The sequence below is a fragment of the Loxodonta africana genome, chromosome 22 (assembly GCF_030014295.1).
Source record: "Loxodonta africana isolate mLoxAfr1 chromosome 22, mLoxAfr1.hap2, whole genome shotgun sequence".
In the NCBI taxonomy this organism is placed as follows: Eukaryota; Metazoa; Chordata; class Mammalia; order Proboscidea; family Elephantidae; genus Loxodonta; species Loxodonta africana.
This window is the reverse complement of record NC_087363.1, coordinates 74,440,613-74,464,072: the sequence shown is the minus strand read 5'-3', so window position 1 is coordinate 74,464,072 and position 23,460 is coordinate 74,440,613.

Genomic DNA, 23,460 nt, shown 5'->3' with positions numbered 1-23,460 from the left:
ATACTTTTTACCTTACTAATCTATCTGTAACAAACACCATAAGTAAGTAGGTGGCTTTAAAGAACAGCAACTTATTTTCTCACAGTTCTAGAGGCTAAAAGTCCAAATCGGTCACGATTCCTTCCTTGGAGGTGGTCCTGGCTTCCTTGGTTCCTCGGCTTATAGAGAATTCTCACAGAGCATCTCTTTCCCAGGTGCTCATGCGTTTTTATCTCTGGGTCTGATTAGGTCTTTTTATAACTCAGAAGTGATTAGATTTAGAAACCACCCTACATGGGTAATTAACATCTAATTAACATAGCAAAGAAAACATTATTTTTAAATAGAGTTTCATCCACAGTTGCTGGGGTTAGGATTCTGACATATTTTGGGAGGTAATTCCTAGGTAAGCCCTTAGAAGAGTCCAAAGAAGCAGGAGGAATTGACCACCGAGGGCATGAAGGGCTCAGGTACCTGTTAAGTTGTGCACGGGATTAGGTTGTGTGAGTGTGTAAGTGTGTGTATCTAGAGAATGGAGAATGTTCAAGGGATCCCCAAATGGGGCCCACTAAGATGCATCAAAAGAACTGGGAACAGAGACTCTGAAAGACAGGGCTCTGGCAGCACGCTTCTCTGCCTCCCACTTTTGCCTTTTGAATATATGGCAAATAAAACCTTTCTTTTTGCTTCACCCTACAAGAGTTACTTGCTGCAGAGAATCTAGAACCACAAACCTGGCTGATCTCAAGGAGACCTGGACTGTGGAGCAGAAACTAGCACAGAGAGGTCCCATCTTCCGAACCCAGGTGTCCCCACCCCATGTCCCTTCCACACACGGGGTGAGTGCTCTCAGAAAACAAGCCTTTGCTTATTCTTTTTGTTCTTTTTCTCGTGTTTTCTTAAGTTTCATTCAGCATATTTGTTTGAAAACCTGGTTGTTTATAAAGGAGAATCTTTCTTAGATTTTTGCTTGTTTGTTTTAAGAGTGATATCTAGTAATCAACGGTGAACTGCAGTTTGGGTCCAGATTTGGGTGTTTCAAACATTGAAGAGGTAATTCTGTTTTCAGAGAGCTCTGAGCAACTATAAGCTGCAAAAATTCGGGCGCATGTCAACCAATAAAGGCCATGAGGCTGGTCGCCAGGGCTCATAATGGATTTTAAAGACTTCCATGACAGGATAAGGGGGCCGCAAGACAGGCTAGCGTGCTAGGCTGCCTGCCACCCACAAGAAAACACTTGCGCAACGAAGGTACACATTGGTCTAGATGAAACACTGTCCAAACCCCTCGGTGTTCCTCATTAGGTTTCTTTCCGTGGCTCAGAGAAAACCTGGAAAATAATGCTCTGTTTTGCCACATTCGAAGGCAGAAGTGGTAGTTCCGTGACTATTTTATGATTAAAAAAAAAAAAAAAAAAACAACGAAACCTGTTGCTGTCGAGTTGATTCTGACTCATAGCAACCCTATAGGACACGGTAGAACTGCCCCATAGGGTTTCCAAGGAGCGAATGGTGGATTTGAACTGCTGACCTTTTGGTGAGCAGCCATAGCTCTTAACCACTATGCCACCAGGATTTTATGATATAGTTTCTCAATGAAGAATCACAATGTTAAAATTAAAATCATGGGTAGATACTTTCCAATTGGAGGAACTAGTATATTTAAGGTCTAAAATAAGAGACTAGGTTCGTAGCCATCAGAATGAATTAAGTTAAAAAAAAAAAAAGGAAACCAAAAACTTGAACCTTAGAGCTTAACATCTTCAATAAATGGGCTTGGATTTCCCCCTACTGCGAAGACGCTGGTTTGGGGTTCATATTTAAAAACACTATAAACTGAGTGTACTAGGAGTCATTTGGAATTTCAGTGACTACTTTGGGAAAATGAGCTCCCATTTGTGTTGGCTCTTCCTCTTTGAGGAACTTTGCTTGTCAAAAGGTCTAATAGTCCTCCAGCTGAGGTTCTGGCAAGTTAGTAAGTTTTATCTAGAACCTGTTTTTTCTCTTAAATTGAGTCAATCTTACCAAAAATTGCTATATACATATCCTTGTTTTACGCGGTATTGTTCAGTGAGTTTACGTGACCTTTCTGTCTCCTTTTGCTCTTGGAGCTTGCCTCTGGTCTAGACAGTTGTCTGAGTTTCTGTCTTGTATCAGGTTGGAGGTTATGGCTGAGAACTGCTGTTTGTTTTTTGGTAAGGCTGTCTTAGAACGTCAGTTCATTCCTCATCCAAGAAAAACTGTGTCTTGTGCCTGTCTTATGGTTTAGATTTTTAGTAGCTATATTGAAAAACTTTAAGTCAATCACAAAAACAAAGCCTTTCTAAGTAACTTAAGCTAGACATTATATGCAATGTGTTTTATTTAAAGAAAAAGAATAATTTTGTCTTAAAGTAAAACAGTTCCAAATTATGAAAAAGAAAAAAAATGCTAAAAGACTTTGGTATTTACTGGGTAGAAAAAAGGCGGTGAAAAAGAGAAAGCAGAACTGCTTTCTAAGAGAATAATAAAAGTGAAAAAAAATTAGTTACCTTTTGCTTTTCAAAATCCCTGGATCAATTTAAATATATGTAAATGAATTGGGATGACCCCCCCTTCCAGCCTCCAGTCTGCTGGCCAAGAATTGATGGATTCATTCATAAAATTGCTAAAGAGCTTTGGTATTTACTGGGTAGATAGCCTTTCAAAATGCCTCGATCAATTTAAACATATGTAAATGAATCAGAATGGCCTAATCTTATCTTCTACGTGGAGTCAAAAAATAGAGTGGGACAACATCAGGGTTCCAAAGCCCTCAGTTTCCAAGGTCAAATAGGAATCACAAGGAGACACACACGAAATGGCCTGGGAGAATGTTTTCTACCCTAAACAGACGCTTAAGGTTATATCCACATCAATGAATTGGTCAGTTCAGCAGAGATTTTGTGATTTCTAAAGCCAGTTTGATAAAATCTTTAAGGGCTAAAATTAGATTGGGAAAATATGAGAAACAGTAAAAGTTGAATGAAAACTTAGAATGTTTAAACAGACTTTTAACAACAGTTTTATGTTTTATGGTACACAGGCTTAAAGTAATTTCTAAGAAATTTTAAGTAACTTATTGATGTTAAATTGAGTTCTTATATACTTTTGCTTTTTATACCACAAAAGAAAGGATGTGGATATGTGTATATTTGGGTCTGCTTATGAATGTGTTCGTTTTTGCCATTTAAAGGGATGCCCTATAAGATGTATGCAACAAAGACAACGGTTAAGAAGTTTATTAAAAAGAAATTTATTTGATACGGTCAAAACTTTTATCTGACTGAAGTTTAATGGTTTCATTTATGAGATTTTTAGGAGCTTTAACATCACAAATAAAATATAAAACAACTTCTGATTTCTGAGCTGAAAGGTTAATTTATTCTTTGTGTAATCTGCCTTGAAGGGCTCCCCACCCCTCAGCTTCACATTTGAGTCCTGCTTTTGCTTGGAGGTTATATGTAAACCCCATTGCGCCTGTGTAGCATGATTAAGAATGTTGCTGATATAACTTGTATGAACTCTCTACTTGTTAACCCTTTTAAAAATAACCTGCCTGCCTGCCTGCCTGCCATTGGCAAGGAGTCTTGGCAGCAGTAAGCACCGACTGACTCCATTTCCTTGTACAATGAAATAAAGTTGCTTTTCTTGTTCTCCTGCCTCAGTCTCTCATTTATTGGCCAGTATGAGTCATGCCGAGTAAGAACCTGGGGTTTCTACCTGGTAAGTCATTTCAGCAATGTTCACAGCATCTTCACCATGAGTAGATTCCATCTCAAGAAACCACTTTCTTTGCTTATCCATAAGAAGCAACTCTTCATTTGTTACAGTTTTATCATGAGATTGCATTAATTCAATCATGTCTTCATGCTCCCTTTTAAATTCTAGTTCTCTTGCTACTTCTACCACATAGGCAGTTACTTCCTCCCCTAAAGTCTCGAATTCCTCAAAGTCATCTATGAAGGTTGGAATCAACTTCTTCCAAACTTCTGTTAATACTGACATTTTGACCTCCTCTCATGGGGTTGCTACAGGGTCACTATGAGTTGGAATCTACTCAAGGGCAATGGCAACAATGGGACTGTGAATCATGAATGTTCTTAATGACATCTAGAGTTGTGAATCCTTTCCAGAAGGTTTTCAATTTACTTTGCCCAGATCCATCAGAGGGATCACTATTGATGGCAGCTGTAGCCTCAGGAAATGCATTTCGTAAATAATAAGACTTGAAAGTTGAAATTATTCCTTGACCCATGAACTGCAGATTGGTTATTGTGTTAGCAGGCATGAAACAACATTAATCTTCTTATACATCTCCATCAGAGCGCTTGGGTGACCAGGTGCATTGTCAATGAGCAATATTTTGAAAGGAAGCTTTTTTTCTGAGTAGTAGTTTTAAACCCCAAAACAGTAGGCTTAAAATATTCAGTAAACCGTGTTGTAAACAGATGGACTGTCATCCAGGCTCTGTTGTTCCATTTATAGAGCACAGGCAGAGTAGATTTAGCATAATTCTTAAGGGCCCTAGGATTTTCAGAAGCGTAAATGAGCGTTGACTCCAACTTAAAATCACCAGCTGCATTAGCCCCTAACAAGGTTGTCAGCCTGTCCTTTGAAGCTTTGAAGTCAGGCATTGACTTCTTCTTTCTAACTATGAAAGTCCTAGATGGCATCTTCTTCCAACATGTCTGTTTCATCTATATTGAAAATCGGTTGCTTCCTGCAGCCGCCTTCACCTGTCGTCTTAGCTAGATCTCCTGGATAACTTGCTGCAGCCTCTACATCAGCCTTGCTGCTTCGCTTTGACATTTTATGTTACGGAGGCAGCTTCTTTCCCTAAACTTCATCAACCAACCTCTGCTAGCTTCAAATTTTCCTTCTGCAGCTCCCCCACCTCTCAGAGAATTGAAGAGAGTTAGGGCCTTGCTCTGAATTAGGCTTCGGTTTGAGGGAATGTTGTGGCTGGTTTGATCTTCTATGCAGACCGCTAAAACTTTCTCCGTATCAGCAATGAGGCAGTGTCTCTTTCTTATCATTCGTGTGTTTGCTGGAGCAGCACTTTTAATTTCCTCCAAGAACTTTTCCTCTGCATTCACGACTTGGCTAACTGTTTGGCCTAAGAGGCCCAACTTTCGGCCTGTCTTGACTTTCAACGTGCCTTCTTCACTAAGCTTGATCATTTCTAGCTTTTTGATTTAAAGTGAGAGACATGTGGCTCTTCCTTTCACTTGAACACTTGGAGGCTATTGTCAGGTTATTAACTGGCCTAATTTCGATGTTGTCCTGTCTCAGAGAATAGGCCTAGCAGTCAGAACACACACAGCATTTATCAATTAAGTTTGCTGTCTTATATGCACACAGTTTGTGACACCCCGAAATAATTACAATAGTAACATCAAAGGTCACTGATCACCGTAAGAGATATAATAATAATGAAAAAGTTTGAAATATTGCAGGAATTACCAAAATGTGACACAGAAACATGAAGTGAGCACGTGCTGTTGGAAAAATGGTGCCTATAGACTTGTTCAACACACGGTTGCCACAAACCTTCAATTTGTAAAAAATGCATTACCTGCAAAGTGCAATAAAGCAAAGCACAATAAAAAGTAAACTCGTATCAGTGATCTCAGTAAAGGGGCAAGGCAGAGCCCAAGCAATCATGTTAAGATTAGCCAGCGGTTGATTTTCTATATTTCTCCCTGCTCTTCTCTTTATAAGTTCCACTGTCAGGGGCCTATCCATGGAAAATAGCACGTAGGGCAATTAGTGTTAATTGCTGAATGGTCTCTCACAGCTGGTGACGGAAATTGTGGTGGCCAATAGAAACTGCTCATTGGCACCCTGGTCCTACCTACTACGCCTTTGTTACACCTGTGTTACTGTACATACCTTCTTCCAGCCACTTGCTTTTTCTGTGATCAAAATGGTCTCCCTATACGCATATAGAAAAATTGCTCAAAATAAACCTTACATTCAAATTTCAGTGAGTTTTTTTAATGCAAATAATGTGCACATTCTACATTTGTTTGCCAGCTGTACCTCTCTCACCCGCCCCCCACGAAGTATTTTCATAAACATCGCTACCCCAATTTTGTTATATGTTGCTGTGTCATGGATTGAATTGTGGCCCCCCAAAATATGTGTCAACTTGGCTAGGCCATGGTTCCCAGTATCGTGTAGTTGTCCTCCATTTTGTGATTGTAATTTTGTGTTAAAGAGTATTAGGGTGGGATTGTAACACCCTTACTAAGGTCACATCCCTGATCCAATGTAAAGGGATGTCTTAGTCATCTAGTGCTGCTTTTATAGAAATACCACAAGTGGGTGGCTTTAGCAAAGAGAAATTTATTTCTTCTCAGTAAAGTAGGCTGAAAGTCCAAATTCAGGGTGTCAGCTCCAAGGGAAGCCTTTCTCTCTCTGCTGGCCTTCTCATCAAACTTCCCCCAGACTAGGAGCTTCTCTGTGCAAGGACCCTGGGTCCAAAGGACGTGCTCTGCTCCCAGCACTGCTTTCTTTGTGGCGTGAGGTCCTCCTGTCTCTCTGCTCACTTCTCTCTTTTATATCTCAAGAGATTGCCCCAATTTATATCTCAAGAGGTTGACACAATTCAATCTTGTAGATTGAGTCCTGCCTTACTAACACAACTCTTGCCCTTCTCCCTCATTAACATCATAGAGGCAGGATTTACAACACATACGAAAATCACACAGTACCAGGAATCATGGCCCAGCCATACTGATACATGCATTTTGGGGGGGACATAATTCAATCCACGACAAGGGAGTTTCCGTGGAGTGTGGCCTGCACCACCTTTTCTTTTATTGTGCTTTAAATGAAAGTTTACAGCTCAAGTTAGTTTCTCATACAAAAATTTATACACGCATTGTTATGTGACGCTAGTTGCTCTCCCTATAATGTGAGAGCGCACTCCCTTCGACCCTGCATTTTCCACGTCCATTGATTTAGGAAATAATATCGGAGTCATTATTCCCTGTCCTCGAACATAGAGAATATGACCCAGCTGGATCTGGGCTCACAAGGACTCATAAGGATACATTAACTGGGCCCTGAGATAAAGACAATACATAGGATAATCTTGGAAAATATCTTTTAGGGAAACTTACACATAAACCAGAACACAAAAGACTTTCTACTCTTACTTTTTCTGTTAACATTTAGTGAATAGAAATTTGCTGGACAAATGAAAAGACCCTCCTGACTGTCATTACTGAAACCTGTACCAATGATTGTTAAGAAAGGCAATTCAAAATGTAAGATCACCGTTTCTAGCCAACCTGTGAAAAGATAAGGCTTTCAGTGGTTTTGCCCATTTGTCGCGGATTGAATTACGTCCCCCAGAATCTGCGCATTAACTTGGTTAGGCCATGGGTGGTTGTCCTCCATTTTGTGATTGTAATTTTATGTTAAGAGGATTAGGGTGGGATTGTAACACCACCCTTACACAGGTCACCTCTGTGATCCAAGGTAAAGGGAGTTTCCCTGGGGTGTGGCCTGTACCACCTTTTATCTCTCAAGAGATAAAAGGAAAGGGAAGCAGAGAATGGAGGACCTCATACCACCAAGAAAGCAGCACCAGGAGCAGAGTGTGTCCTTTGGACCCAGGGTCCCTGCCCCTAAGAAGCTCTTCGGCCAGGGGGAGATTGAGGACAAGGACCTTCCTCCAGAGCCGACAAAGAAAGAAAGCCTTCCCCTGGAGCTGACACCCAGAATTTGGACTTGTAACCTACTAGACTGTGAGAGAATAAATTTCTCGCTGTTAAAACCCCTTGTGGGACTTCTGTTATAGCAGCACTAGATAACTAAGACGCCATTTATAACGTTACTATATACTGATGACTGTAACTTTCCTTGGACTCGGGCAGACATGGCTGTGGCAGCATGCTTGTCTGTCTTCCCAATTTTGCTTATTTTGTAATATTTCCTTGGACTCAGGTAGACATGGCTTTAGAAACATGCTTGTCCACTTTACAATTTTGTCTTTTTGAATATATACCAAATAAAACTTTCTTTTTGCTTTACTAAACTTTGTGATATTTTTTCTCCTACAACACTATTCAACCAGCTCCTCTCCCTCTCTGCCTTCTCATCTCATATCTGGACAGAAGCTGCCTATTTAGTCTCATGTGTCCACTTGAGCTAAGAAGCATACTCTTCACAAGTATCATTTTGTGTCTTATACTCCAGTCTAATCTTTGTCTGAAGAGTTGGCTTCGGGAATGGTTTTAGTTTTGGGTTAACAGAGAATCTGGGGGCCATGTCTTCCGGGGTCGCTCCGGTCTCAGTCAGGCCATTAAGTCTGATCTTTTTACTAGAATTTGAGTTGTGCTCCCCACTTTTGTCCTGCTCTGTCAGGGACTCTGTTGTGTTCCCTGAGGGAGGTCATTGGTGGTAGCTGGGCACCTTCTAGTTCTTCTGGTCTCAGGCTGACGGAGTCTCTGGTTTATGTGGCCGTTTCTGTCTCTTGGGCTCCTATTCTCCTTGTGTTTTTGGTGTTCTTCATTCTCCTCTGCTCCAGATGGGTTGGGACTAATTGATGCATCTTAGATGGCCACTTGCTAGCTTTTAAGACCCCAGACGCCACTCTCCAAATTGGGATGCAGAACATTTTCTTAACAAACTTTGTTATGCCGATTGACCTAGATGTCCCCTGAAACCATGGTCCCCAGAGCCCCGCCCCTGCTACTCTGTCCCTTGAAGTGTTTGGTTTTATTCAGGAAACTTCTTAGCTTTTGCTTTAGTCCAGTTGTGCTGACTTCCCCTGTATTAGATGCTGTCCTTCCCTTCACCTAAGATAATTCTTGCCTACTACCTAGTTAGTGAATACCCCTCTCTCTCCCTCTCCTACTCCTAACCCTCAAAGAATGTTTTCTTCTGTGTTTAAACTTTTTCTTGGGTTCTTATAATAGTGGCCTCATAAAATATTTGTCCTTTTGCAACTGACTAATTTCACTCAGCATAATGCCTTCTAGATTCATCCGTGTTATGAGATGTTTCTCAGATTCATCGTTGTTCTTTATTGTTGCATAGTATTCCATTGTGTAAATATACCATAATTTATTTATCCATTCATCCGCTGATGGGCACCTAGGTTGTTTCCATCTTTTTGCTATTGTAAACAGTGCTACAATGAACATGGGTGTGCATATATCTATTGTGTGATGGCTCTTATTTCTCTAGGATATATTCCAAGGAGTGGGATTGGTGGATCCTGTGGTAGTTTTATTTCTAGCTTTTTAAGGAAGCGCCGAATCGATTTCCAAAGTGGTTGTACCATTTTACTTTTCCACCAGCAGTGTATCTGTTCCAGTCTCTCCACAACCTCTCCAACATTTATTATTTTTGTGTTGTTTGGATTAATGCTAGCCTTGTTGGGGTGAGATGATATCCATTGTAGTTTTAATTTGCACTTATGAGTCGGAATCGACTTGACGGTAATGGGTTTGGTTTTTGGTTTTTTAATGGCTAATGATCATGAGCATTTCCTCATGTATCTGTTAGCTGCCTGAATGTCTTCTTTAGTGAAGTGCCTGTTCATATCCTTTGCCCATCTTTTAATTGAGTTATTTGTCTTTTTGTGGTTGAGGTTTTGTAGTATCTTATAGATTTTAGAGATTAGATGCTGATCAGATTTGTTGTAGCCAAATTTTTTTTCCCGGTGTGTAGTTTGTCTTTTTACACTTTTGGTGAAGCCTTTGGATGAGTATAAGTGTTTGATTTTTAGGAGCTCCCAGTTATCTAGTTTCTCTTCTGGTGTTTGTGCATTGTTAGTAATGTTTTATATTTTGTTTATGCCATGTATTAAGGCTCCTAACAGTGTCCCTACTTTTTCTTCCATGACCTTTATTGTTTTAGATTTTATATTTAGGTTTTTGATCCATTTTGAGTTAGTTTTTGTGCATGGTGTGAGGTATGGGTCTTGTTTCATTTTTTTGCAGATGGATATGCAGTTATGCTAACAGCATTTGTTAGAGAGACTGTCTTTTCCCCATTTAAGGGACTTTGGGCCTTTGTCAAATATCAGCTGCTCATATGTGGATGAATTTACATCTGGATTCTCAATTCTGTTCCATTGTTGTATGTCTCCGTTGTTGTACCAGTACCAGGCTGTTTTGACAACTGTGGCAGTATAATAGGTTCTAAAATCGGGTAGTGTGAGGCCTCCCACTTTGATCTTCTTTTTCAGTAATGCTTTACTTGTCTGGGGCCTCTTCCCTTTCCAAATGAAGTTGGTGATTTGTTTCTCCATCTCATTAAAAAATGCCATTGGAATTTGGATAGGGATTGCGTTGTATCTGTAGATTGCTTTGGGAAGAATAGACATCTTCGCAGTGTTGAGTCTTCTTATCCGTGAGTTTGTTTTTTCACTTATGTAGGTTTCTTGCAGTAGTGTCTTGTAGTTTTCTTTTTGTAGGTCTTTTACATCTCTGGTTGGATTTATTCCTAAGTATTTTATCTTTTTGAGGACTATCGTAAATGGTACCAATTCGGCGATTTCCTCTTCGGAGTTCTCTTTGTTGGTGTAGAGGAATTCAACTGATTTTTGTATGTTTATCTTGTATCCTGATACTCTGCTGAACCCTTCTATTAGTTACAGTAATTTTCTTGTAGATTCTTTGGGATTTTCAGTGTATAAGATCATGTCATCTGCAAATAGAGGTACTTTTACTTCCTCCTTAACAATATGGATACCCTTCATTTCCTTTTATCTAGCCTAATTGCGCTGGCTAGGACCTCCAGCACAATGTTAAATAAAAGTGGTGATAAAGGGCATCCTTCTCAAGGGAAATGCTTTCAGACTGTCTCCATTTAGGATGATGCTGCCTGTTGGCTTTGTATAAATGCCCTTTATTATCTTGAGGAATTTCCCTTCTTTTCCTGTCTTGCTGAGAGTTTTTTTTTATCATGAATAGGTGTTGGACTTTGTCAAATGACTTTTCTGCATGAATTGATAAGATTATGCGGTTCTTGTCTTTTGTGTTCTTTATATGATGGACTACACTGATTGTTTTTCTAATATTGAACCATCCCTGCATACCTGGTATGAATCCCACTTGGTCATGGTGAATTATTTTTTTTTGGTATGTTGTTGAATTCTATTGGCTAGAATTTTGTTGAGGACTTTTGCATCTATGTTCATGAGGGATATTGATCTGTAATTTTCTTTGTGGTATCTTCACGTGGTTTTGGTGTAAAGGTTATGCTTGCTTCACAGAATGAGTTTGGGAGTTTTCCATCCTTTTCTATGCTCCAAAATACCTTTAGTAGTAGTGGTGTTAAGTGTTCTCTGAAAGTTTGGTAGAACTCTCCAGTGAAGTCGTCAGGACTAGGGCTTTTTTGTGTTGTTGTTGCTGGGAGTTTTACCATTTCAATCTCTTCTTTTCTTGTAGGTTTAGTTTGTTGTTTTACCTCCGTTTGTGTTAGTTTAGGTAGGTAGTGTGTTTCTAGAAATTTGTCAGTTTCCTCTAGGTTTTCAAATTTGTTAGAGTACAATTTTTCATATTCTGTTATGATTCTTTTAATTTCAGTTGTGTCTGTTGTGACACCACCCATCTCATATCTTATTCAGGTTATTTGCTTCCTCTCCTGTTTTTCTTTTGTCAGTTTGGCCAATGGTTTATCAATTCTGTTGATCTTTTCACAGAATCAGCTTTTGGTCCTGTTAACACTTTCCATTGTTTTTCTATTTCATTTAATTCTGCTCTTATCTTTTATTATTTGCTTTCTTCTGGTGCGTGAGGGCTTCTTTTGCTGCTCTTTTTCTATTGGAGTTGTAGGGTTAATGTTTTGATTTGGGCCCTTTCTTTTTGGATGTGTGTATTTATTGCTATAAATTGACCTCTGAGAACTGCTTTTGCTGTTTCCCAAAGGTTCTGGTAGAAAGTGTTTTCATTCTCATTTGCTTCTGTGAATTTCTTTATTCCATCCTTAATTTCTTCTATAATCCAGTAGTTTTTGAGCAAGGTGTTGCTCAGTTTCCATGTGTTTTGATTTTTTTTTCCTTGTCTTTTCTGTTATTGATTTCTACTTTTATGGTTTTATGGCCAGAAAAGATGCTTCGTAATATTTCGATGCTTTGGATTCTGTTCAGACTTGCTTTATGGCCTAATATGTGGTCTATTCTGGAGTATGTTCCATGTGCATTGGAAAAGAAAGTAAACTTGGCGGGTATCAGTGGAGTGTTCTGTATATGTCTATGAGGTTGAGTTATTTGATTGTGGCATTTAAATCTTCTGTGTCTTTATTGAGCTTCTTTCTGGATGTTCTGTCCTCCCCGAAAGTGGTGTGTTATCGTCTCCTACTATTATTGTGGAGCTGTCTATCTCTCTTTTCAATGCTGTTACAGTTTGTTTTATGTATTTTAGAGTATTATATTCTCCTGGCTGCACCACCTTTTATCTTAAAAGAGATTAAAAAAAAAAAAAAAGAGAGAGAGAGAAAGAAGCAGAGTGTTGGGGACCTCAGACCACCAAGAAAGCAGCGCTGGGAGCAGAGCACGTCATTTGGACCCAGGGTCCTTGCTCGGAGAAGCTCCTAGTCAGGTGGAAGATTGACAAGAGGGCCTTGAGCCGACACTCTGAATTTGGACTTGTAGCCTACTAGACAGTGAGAGAATAAATTTCTGTTTGTCAAAGCCACCCACTTATGGTATTTCTGTTATAGCAGCACTAGATGACTAAGACATGTGTAAAAATAAATTAGTATAGCTTGCTTAGGAAAATGCCTTGCTAGGGGAGAGTGCAGTTGGCAAATAAACATAGAAACCATGCATCGCTTGTGTAAAAATACAGTTTTTATTTTTCTGTATTCCCTATAACGGTAAAAAAAAAAAATTTTTTTTTTTTTTTTAATAACGGTATGTCCTGGCAATCCTTCCGATCAATACATTGTTGTGCTTCTTATATGGAAAACACAGTCCACTTAACCTGCCCCTGCCTGTGGGCAATTAGCTGGTCTCTTGCAGAGTCCTGCAGGAAATACCCTTATATTTACTCTGAGAACAAGTGACCAAGGACATCTGTAGCATAAATTGCTAGATGTGGATGTTTGAGACAAAGGAGATGTGCATTTTTATTTCTAGTGATGCCTAATTGCCCACGCTTTAAGCAAGAATTCTCCAAAATACCTGGATTGAAGTCACAGTCCTTCCACCTACTATGGCACAGGGGCAGGCTAAGGAGTACATGGGAGAATCTGGTTCCAGTCAGATATCCCTTAGCACCCCAGAGTCACAAATAAACACAAAACCAAAAAAACCAAACCTGTTGCTGTGGGTTCGATTCCAAACCTCTGTAGGACAGAGTAGAACTGCCACATAGGGTTGCCAAGTTCGTAATTCTTTACAGAAAGTGGACTGCCACATCTTTCTGTTGAGAAGTGGCTGGTGAATTTGAACTGCCAACCCTTCAGTTAGCAACCAAGTGCTTAACCACTGTACCATCAGGGTCCTTCACAAGGTCATGGTGAAACTAGGGAGTGTATTTTGCAAATATAACTTCAAGCTACTCCCTACCCCTTCTTCCCACCTCCTTGCTCCTGTAGTGAAGAAGTCCAGTGGTGACCACAGGCAAGTCGTTTAAGCTCCGAAGCCTGAATTCCCCCTCTGCAAGGTGAGGAGACTGATACCTCACTGGGTTGCTTTGAGAATAAATGAAAGAGAGTGTGCCTAGTGCAGTACTCAAGACCCTCACTTAGGAGTTGCTCCAAATTGCCATTCCTTTTTCCTTCACAATTCCAACTTCCACTGCAGTTACTCTACCTCTATCTCCAGTTCTTAGTCAGTCATTTTAATTTCCAGATCTGTTTTGACTCTGTTCTTTCTATCTTGTCTTTCTGGGCCTTGTCTGGGTGGTATGACACCCTGGGAAGAGACCCCTTGGCATCCTTACTGGCTCCCCTGACCTCCACTCACATCCCTTCCCCTTCTCCACCCCTACTCTCTGCCCTTCACCCCACCCCTGCCCTCTAACCCCATCCTTTCACCTCCACCCAGTCCCTGTCCTCTACCCTGCCTCTATCCCTTCCCCTCCACCCCACCCCCTGCCCTCTAACCCCATCTTTTCCTCTCCACCCCCACCCTTTCCCCTCCACCCAGTCCCTGTCCTCTACCGTGCCTCTAACCCTTCCCCTCCATCCCACCCACTGTCCTCTCCCCTCCCCCCATCATTTATCCCCTCTGCAAGCAGCTGGATCAAAGGCCTCAATATCGTTCTTAGAAATGCCAGTCACACGGAGTAAGAAGTCTTACTCTTGGGCTTCCAACAGGAAAGATCTGGGCACATTGCAAAGAATAAATGGCAAACACAGACTCTTCATTGTCCTCACCTTCGGTTACATACTCAGCTCGTGGTGGAGCCAGCACTCAGGCCCTGGAGACCAGGCTGCTGACCACCAGCCTGTAACCTCTGCACCATCACCTGAGCTCCTCCCCTTTCATCTTGGGGGCAGCAGGTGTGGAGGGCTCACCTGTTTGCTTTCAGCTCGCATACCAGGTAGATGGTGTTTCTGACCCTCCAGTCTGTTCCCTTAGACTTCCTGTCAGATGTGTTTTCTGGAACCTGATATCCTGGCTGCCTCTCCAGGTAAGCCAACTAAGGCTCAGGTATCCCAGCCAGGCTGTGTTCTTTCCAGAGAACACAATTGCATTTTAGCTGGGAGCCTTTGATGCCTTAACTCAAAGCATGATTGATGGTGGGGATTTCAGCGAACAGGCCAGCAGATGGAGGTGATAGTTGGGTACAGGAGCCCTTTCAGGTGGCCCTTGCTTCAAAGGACTTGACTGTTGAGCAGCACTCACGCTGTCCCTGGGGCCAGCTTCTAGCATGTAGAGCAAGCCTGCTGCTGTTCCCTATGTGACTCATCCCTCCCCACCACCAGGTCTCCACCCTCTCCAGTCTCCTGCCCTTTCTCCCTCAGGTACAAAACTGCTTGGGGAGCACTTCCCTCATCACACCTGCCTGTGCTCTCTCATTCAGCTCCTGGTGGGCCAGGGAACAGGCAGCTACTTCTGCTGAACAGTTACAGGTACAACCACCTCCCAGGAGATATCTCCAAGTGCCCCTGAAAAAAATCCTTCTGAATGGCCCATTCCAGGGACTGACTCTTCCTTAGTGCTACCAGCACCTGCAAAGGGCTCTCAGTCATTTATACACTGGTGTGAACAAGTACACGCTGCCACCTCACTCAGACAGACGGGTATGTTCAGGGCAGACACAGTTCCATGGGGCAGGGAGGATCCCAGGACATTTCCAGGAGAACAGGTCTGGGTGGGGCGTGGCACTCAGGGCTCAGATTTTCCAGGGAAACATCTGGATGTGATGAACCCTTAGACCCATTGATACCCACTGCTGTTCAAGCAGATTCTGACTCATAGCAAGAGTGGAACTGCCCCATAGGGTTTCCAAGGAGCACCTGGTTGATTCAAACTGCCAACCTTTTGGTTAGCCTGAGTTCTTAATCACTGCACCACCAGGGCTCCATAGGGACCCTGTAGGCAGAGTAGAACTGCCCCATAGGGTTTCCAAGGAGCAGCTGGTGGATTTAAACTGCCGACCTTTTGGTTAGCAGCCATAGCTCTCAACCACTGTGCCAGCAGGGATAAATCCTTGGTGGAGGAAAGTGAGGGACAGACAGGGATTCCACAGTAAGACTCTACTTTTTCTAACCCTTAGTTTTGCCTGGGACCTGCAAATCTGTCTTTCCAGAGGTGTTGAATCAGCAGAAGTGACACCCACTTCCATTTATTTTTATGCATCCCCCCTCCCCCCGCCCCATCTACCCAGTGGCAGTCTGACGTCCAGGGAGTCCATCTTCTGGTTCTTTGTAAGTCTGTGTGAGGCTGCAGGGGTTGAGTGTTCTGTCCTGCCTTGGACCAGTCTTGACCACTCATGGACCTTTCTCCCAAATCTCTACCCTAGTCTACTGCCTAACAAAAATCTATAAATCATTTCAATTTAACAGCTAATACCAATTGGTTCATTTTGATGGGAGGCAGCTCTCCATGGATCTCGAATTTCTGTACATCTTGTGAGAAGAGGCACTGACTGCCTTTTGTGCCAGACTGTCTTTTCAAGGATGTTTGTACAGAAAATACCCTTGGAAGATAAAGGGCAGACATTCTTGCTCCTATTATAAAAGATTCAGGTTCTTAAAGCCTCTCCTGCAATTCAGTCCACTGTGTTTCCTGGCCCTCTTCACATCACCCAGTGGGAACTGGGACCCAGGAAACTCAGCTTAAGAAAATGCTGTTACTTTAGCCACTGCTATTGCTGTAATAAAGACATCACGTCTGACAGGTGTCTTGTGTCCTCTGTTAGCATCCATGAAGCTGTAGCAAGTAACTTGTTAGCTGTAAGGAGGGTAAAAACTCAGACCCTTCACAGTTCTTGGCACCTTTAGGGTAAGCACTGTCCTTCCTTGGGCTTCCTTTAAAATGTAAGCATGTCCGGAAAGGGTGCCTCATTCAGTCTGTGATGCCATGGTGCAAGTGTGTGTATCTTTCTCCTGAGAGGACTAGGCGAGCAGGAGATGGTGAATGTCTGTCTAGGGAAAGGGTCAGGAGTTCTAGAAGGGGGAGTGCCTGGGTGGTGCAAGTGGGTTAAAGTTCTCAGCTGCTAACAAAAAGGTTGGAGGTTCAAGTCCAACCAGAGGTGCCTCAGAAGAAAGGTTTTGTGACCTACTTCTGAAAAATCAGTCACTGAAAACCCTATGGCGCACAGTTCTCCTCTGACACACGGGGTCGCCATGAGTTGGAGGATATAGGCTTAAGGTCACCAAGGAGACAAACTCTGCTTCACAATTTTGCCAAAGGTCAGCCCTGCCAAGGTCAGTAAACTCTACACAGTAGGCCCTTAACAAAAACAAAAATGTGAGAACTTGAGGATTGCGGACAGACTAGCTGCATGGGCACCAACTGGTGAAAGAAGATGGGTCATGGGAATACTTTGTCTTTCCCAAGGTGTCAGAAATGAACTTGCAAAGGGACTGGGGTCCTGGCCTGACTAGGAGGTTAACTGTTCCATCAAAAATTACAGACCAAGAATCTCTGAGTGTGTCCTACTAAAACAAAAGCTCACTTTTTATAACTTCCTGTGGGTAAAGCTGTACCCCTTGATAACCTCCCTTCCCTTTGATCAGCGGTCTTTCAAGCCCCTGCCTTTGTGGAAGGCACTGATGACTCCACCTAGAGATACCACCCAGTCCTGATAAGAACAAACTTGCAGTTACTTTGCCTGCCCCAGGGTTTTCTCTTTGCCTGGGCTCTTTCTCTTCTTTTCAATTTAATTTAATTAATTAATTTTGTTGTTGTTGTTGTTGTTGAGAATATATGTAGCAAAACATACACCAATTAAACAGTTTCTACACATACAATTCAGTGACATTGATTACATTCTTCAAGTTGTACAACCATTCTCACCCTCCTTTCTGAGTTGTTTCTCCCCCATTAACATAAACTTGCTGTCCCCTAAGATTTCCATCTGATCTTTCCATTTGCTGGTGTCATTTTGATCCCATGAAGACAGTTCTTAAACAAGCGCTGTAAAAATGTCCTGGTGGAGGCATCTAATCTCTCTAACTTCAAAAGGGAGGAGAATCAATATCAACAGCCCAAGGCCAATTCCTACGAGGCAGGGGTCAGACATGCTTCCTCTCTCCACCATACTTATGGACTCTGACACCAGCCATCCCTCCCACAGCACTCTCTACTTCTCTGCTGAGTTTTGTAATTGAATGCAATTGCCAAACAGAACTCACAGACAATACTCACGTTTACAGGGTTTATTAGGGAAAAAACAGTTACAGTTCAGGTTTAGGAACACTCAGGAGACAGTTCTTCCATCAGGACAGCTTCTTCTCAGCCGTGGCGCAGGCAGACCTCTCTCTGGCCCTTGGCCTGGCCTCTGCAGTGCTCAGGTAAGTGTTACAAAGCTATTTTAGCTCTGCCAGTAAGTTCTCAGTAAGCCTCAGCCTGAAGGCACTCAGCCCTAGCTCTGTGAATTGGCAAACCTAGCTCCACCAAGCGCCTGGAGGCACCCTACTCTGCTAGCTAGCCTCCTGCCAGAGGCACTCAGCTTTCTCACTCCATGGGCCGGGAAGCCCACTGTACTGTCTCCTGGTTCTGCTGCCGCCTTTTTCTGCCAATGCATCTCGCCGTCTCCCGTGTTACAGCTCTCCCTCTCTGTCCTGGTTCTGCTGCCACTTCTGTCTTCTCTGTCTTCCTTGTTACAGCTCCTCTCTCTCTCTCCCCCATGTCTCCCTTTAAAACTAGTGAGATGGCAAAACTGACCAATCCCCTTGGTGGGCTACAAGCACCGTATTTTCATAGTCCTACCTAGTCTTTTGGTGGGAGTTACAAAGACTGGCTAGAAGGGTCATATTAAGTAATTCACTGCACCACATTCAAGCACAATGCTCAAGGCACACGTTTTTTAGTAATTGAACTAAACTGTTGTTTGGTTTTAAGAAGACTTAAGGAGATATTTTGGGTTTAAGGTTTAAAGATCATCTCAGGGCAATAGTTTTGGGGTTCGTTTAGCCTCCACAGCTCCAGAAAATCTGGAGTCCATGAGAATTTGAATGTCTGTTCTGCATTTTTTCTGTTGATCAGGATTCTTCTATAGAAGCTTTGATTAAAATGTTCAGTAATGGTAGCTGGGCACCATCCGGTTCTTCTGGTTTCATGGCAAAGGACACAGTTGTTCATGGAGGCAATTAGCCACACATTCCATTTCCTCTTCCTATTCCTGACTCTCCTTCTTCTTCTGTTGCTCCAGTCAGCCTTGGCCCTGTTGCCATGTCCTGCCTGTGCCAGGCTATGACCCCTCCCTAGCCTGGTGGCTGGGGTCCGGTGCTCCTGATATGATCAGCCATCTCCAAACTTTCCAGACTGGAGACCCCAATCAATAAAAATATTTGTTTGTATACCATGAGGTATACGTGTGTGTGTTATAAAATCTATACTATGGTCTATCTTGAGTCGGAATTGACTCGACGGCACTGGGTTTTGGGGTATCTATATATTAAATATGGATAAGGATTAAAGTTTTATCTCTCTTTTAAAAAATTTATTGTGGTTTTATATATATATACATACATATATATATAAAGCATTTGCCATTTTAACCGTTTTTAAGTGTATAAGTCAGTGACATTAGTTATATTCACCATATCGTGCAACCAACACCACTATCCATTTCCAGGTGCTTTTCATCACCCCAAATAGAAACTTGGTCCCCCTGAAGTAATAAGCCCCCTTTTTCCTCTCCCCCAGCCCCTGGTAACTTATAATCCTTTGCCTAGTCTAAAAATTTTATTTAAGTGGCTTCACACAATATTTGCCCTTTTGTGTCTGACTTATTTCACTCAGCATAGTCTTTTCAAGGCTCATCCGTGTTGTGGCATGTACCAGGACTTCATTTTCTTTTAGGGCTGAATAATGTTCCACTGTATGTGTGTACCACATTTTGTCTATCCACTAATCTGTTGAATACTTGAGTTGTTTCCACCTTTTGGCTATTGTGAAGAGTGCTGCAGTGAACACTGCTGTACAGGTATACACTTGAGTCCCTGATCTCAGTTCTTCAGAAATACCTAGGAATGAAATTGCTGGGTCACGTGGTAATTCTAGGTTTAACTTTTTGAGGAACAGCCGAACCATTTTCTGCAGTGGCTGCCCCATTTTACGTTTTCACCAGCAATGCATGGAAACTCTTATTTTTTGATAGAAAGAAATATAAACAGCACTTCTAGTTATTTCTTCCTGTCCCCAGTAGATGGTCCCAGTGGTACCCACTTGCTTGACTGATCCTAAGGAAAGGACTTTTAAGTCACTTAGTTGAGCAGTACCTGGTTGAACAGCTTGCCTAGTCTCTACCATTTGTGCCAACTCAGTGTATGTGACCTCTGCCAGCCCTTTGCCTGGGGTCGGTGTTCTCCTGATAAGCCCTGCACCCTGCTTCGTTACCCGAGCCCTGGCCTGCCCTGGTGGCTAGGCTTCATCACTAAGACATGCTTCCATACAGAAACTCCTTCCTAGCATTCTTGGGAAGTATATATATTTGTCTTAGTTTTCTAGTACTGCTGTAACAGAAATACCACAAGTGTGTGGCTTTAAAAAGCAGAAATTTATTTTCTCACAAATTTTGGACGTGAAAAGTCCAAATCAGGGTCTCAGCCTTGTCAATTCCTTTCTTGTAGGTAGTCCTGGGCTCCCCTGTCTCCTCCACTTGTACAGGGTGCTCACATGGTGTCTGCGTACCCTTGCTGGCCTCCCGTGTGTTCCTGCTTGTCTCTGTGACTATGCTGCTCTCTTCTGAACTCAGGACTGATCCGGTTTAGGATCCACCCTACATGGGTATGACCTCAACTGACTGATCACATTACATTAGGTTGCGTTATGGAAGGTCTTAACATTACATTAGACTAGATCACATCCACAGGTATAGGGGTAGGTTTCCAATACACATTTTGAAAGGTGGGGGGACACAATTCAATCCATAATAATAATTCTCCCACAAAAATTAAAACATAACAATCAACATAAGGACATTTCTGGTTCAAAGGAATGCCATGGTGTCAAGTCAAAAGCAAGAGGAGGAAACCTGGACGTGCAGAATCGACATGTTTGGAACCGGAACGGTATCCTGTAGGAGAGCCCGGGTCATGATCTGGTTTGTTTGTAGCTGTTTCCATGATATAAGTTTGTGATTCTGACCCTGTTTGATGCTAACGGTGAATCATTCTTGCAAATAAAGTATTAGTAATCTTAACCTGTCATATAAATCCTATGAGTGGTATTTCAAGAAATAACAAGTTTTTGAAATCCTTAAATTGGCAATTTCAGCACATGATTTTGTATAAGCCTGTTAACCTTGCCAGCAGATCCAGACATTACAGAGTTAGAATACTACCCAATAATATTTGCTGGTGTTTTCTAGTCTTTGAATATTTTTCACAGGTTCCAGATCTTTGTAAATACTACCAAACTTAATATTTCTCTTTCAACAAAAATTTTTAGGTATCCATAATGATGAATAAAGAGTGTGAAAAATATTGGAAGTATTCTAAGAGAGCTAAAGAAAATTAATCAGCTCCTGGCCAGATATGTTTTAAATTATAGTGAACCATGAATTTGTTTTTATTTTTTTTTAAAAGAAAAGCTCTGAAACTTTTAGTACGACCCTATTACAGAAAAATAACTCATTATTATTATAAACCCACCCAGTGCCGTCGAGTCGACTATAATTATTATTATAGTTAGTATTACTTAAAAACACAAAAATGAAGATCATATTAAAATATAAACTAACTTATGATTTGTGGGAATTTCTGTTAATTCCTTGGAATTCTGGGTTTGTTTTTTTTTTTTAACTCTCATTGTGCTTTAAGTGAACGATTACAAATCAAGTCAGTCTCTCGTACAAAAATTTATATACACTTTGCTGTATACTCCTAGTTGCCCGCCCCATAATGAGACAACACACTCCTTCCCTCCACTCTCTATTTCCGTGTCCATGCAGCCAGCTTCTGACCCTCTCTCCCCTCCAGACAGGAGATGCCAGCATAGTCTTATGTGTCTACTTGGTCCAAGAAACTCACTCTTCACCAGTATCATCTTCTGTCCCATAGTCTAGTCAAATCCCTGTCTGAACAGTTGGTTTTGGGAATGGCTCCCATCTTGGGCTAACAGAAGGCCTGGGGACCATGACCTCTGGGGTCCTTCTAGTCTCAGTCAGACCATTAAGTCTGGTCTTTTTACAAGAATTTGAGGTCTGCATCCTCCTGCTCTCCTGCTCCCTCAGGGCTTCTCTGTTGTGTTCCCTGTCAGGGACATCATCGGTTGTAGCCAGGCACCATCTAGTTCTTCTGGTCTCAGGCTGATGTAGTCTTTGATTTATGTGGTCTTTTCTGTCTCTTGGGCTCATAATTACCTTGTGTCTTTGGTGTTCTTCATTCTCCTTTGCTCCAGGTGGGTTGAGACCAATTGATGCATCTTAGATGGCTGCTTGCTAGCATTTAAGACCCCAGAAGCCACTCTTCAAAGTGGGATGCAGAATATTTTCTTAATAGATTTTATATGCCAATTGACTTAGATGTCCCCTGAAACCATGGTACCCAAAACCCCACCTCTGTTATGCTGGCCTTCGAAGCTTTCAGTTTATTCAGGAAACTTCTTTCCTTTTGGTTTAGTCCAGTTGTGCTGACCTCTCCTGTATTGTGTGTTGTCTTTCCCTTCACCTAAAATACTTCTTATCTACTATCTAGTTAGAGAAATCCCCTCTCCCTCCCTCCTTCCCCACTCTCATAACCATCAAAGAATATTTTCTTCTCTGTTCAAACTATTTTTTGAGTTCTTATAATAGTGGTCTCATACAATATTTGTTCTTTTGCAACTGGTTACTTTCACTCGGCGTAATGCCTTCCAGATTCCTCCATATTATCAATGTTTCACTGATTCATCATTGTTTTTTCTCAATGAGTAGTATTCCACTGTGTGAATATACCATAATTTATTTAACCATTCATCCATTGATGGGCACTTTGGTTGCTTCCATCTTTTTGCTATTGTAAACAGTGCTGCAATGAACATGGGTGTGCATATATCTGTTTGTATGAAGGCTCTTATTTCTCTAGGATATATTTCAAGGAGTGGGATTGCTGGACCCTGTGGTGGTTCTATTTCTAGTATTTTAAGGAAGTGCCAAATAGATTTCCAAAGCAGTTGTACCATTTTACATTCCGACCAGCAGTGTGTAAGTGTTCCAGTCTCTCCACAACCTCTCCAACACTTATTATTTTGTGTTTTTTGGATTAATGCCAGCATTGCTGGTGTGAGATGGAATCTCATTGTAGTTTTGATCTGCATTTCTCTAATGGCTAAAGATTGTGACCATTTCCTCATGTATCTGTTAGCTACTTGAATGCCTTCTTTAGTGAACTGCCTGTTCATATCCTTTGCCCATTTTTTAATTGGGTTATTTGTCTTTTTGTAGTCGAGTTTTTACAGTATTGTGTAGATTTTAGAAATCAGACACTGATCAGAAATGTCATAGCTAAAAACTTTTTCCCAGTCTGTAGATAATCTTTTTACTCTTTTGGTGAAGTCTTTGGATGAGCATAGGTGTTTGATTTTTAGGAGCTCCCAATTACCTAGTTTGTCTTCTGCATTGTTGGTAATGTTTTGTATACTGTTTTTGCCATGTATTAGGACTCCTAGCATTATTCCTGTTTTTTCTTCCATGATCTTTATCATTTTAGATTTTATCTTTAGGACTTTGATCCATTTTGAGCTCTTTTTTGTGCATGGTGTGAGGTATGGGTCTTGTTTCATTTTTTTTGCAGATGGATATCCAGTTATGCCAGCACCATTTGTTAAAGAGACTGTCTTTTCCCCATTTAACTGACTTTAAGCCTGTGTCAAATATCAGCTGCTCATATGTG